Below are 780 nucleotides of genomic sequence, written 5' to 3' on the forward strand. Positions count from 1 at the left end.
TCTCTCTCTCTCTCTCTCTCTCTCTCTCTCTCTCTGTCCTAAGAAATGTGGCTATCCAACTCATCCTTTAGCATAAATGATGCTGTTGCTCAAGGGAACATGCATCATTGCTCGAGTGAACAGTGAATGAGGGCGTAAATGAGGCTTGCAGCAAAGGGGAAAAATAAGTTTCTCTAGGAAGGCAAATGTCCATAAGCAGCACACAGTGGGGCTGCTCCGCACACACATGAGTGTGCAGCTATATACTGCGGAGGCCTCCAGCTCTGATTGGGGTGATGAAAAATCCAGGTGTGTGGCCTGTAACTCGCCAAGCAAACCACCCCTGCCCTTGGGAGCTGGTCTCCTCCAGGCCAGGCCTCACCACCTGAAGTTCCTAGTAGAGAGTTGCGAAGGAAACAGCCTATCAACATTGGAAATGCCGTTTGAAATCTTTTGGCTACATGCTAGGTGCTAGGAGCTTTGAGGATGAGACCAGGATTGGAAAACGGCACTGGTGTTATAGGTTACGTGCCTGTGTAGCACTCACTCCTCACGGCTTTGTGGAAATGAAGCTGGCTTGGGATGCTTAGGCTGGGTCGCTTGCTTGGGATGGTGTGCGTCACGGCCTTGGTGAATAGCTTAGTACACACTGTCCAATAAATGGTGAACTCTCAAGGTGATGTGAGAAGGGCAGCCACAGAGTCAGAATGCCTAGAAGGCAAAGGATTATCATGAGTGAGGCTGGATATACCTTAGAATGCATGGAAAATCATGGAGTAGGACAGAGAGAGAGAGAGAGAG

This window comes from Octodon degus, unplaced genomic scaffold (genome assembly GCF_000260255.1).
Source record: "Octodon degus isolate 3935 unplaced genomic scaffold, OctDeg1.0 scaffold00083, whole genome shotgun sequence".
NCBI lineage: Eukaryota > Metazoa > Chordata > Mammalia > Rodentia > Octodontidae > Octodon > Octodon degus.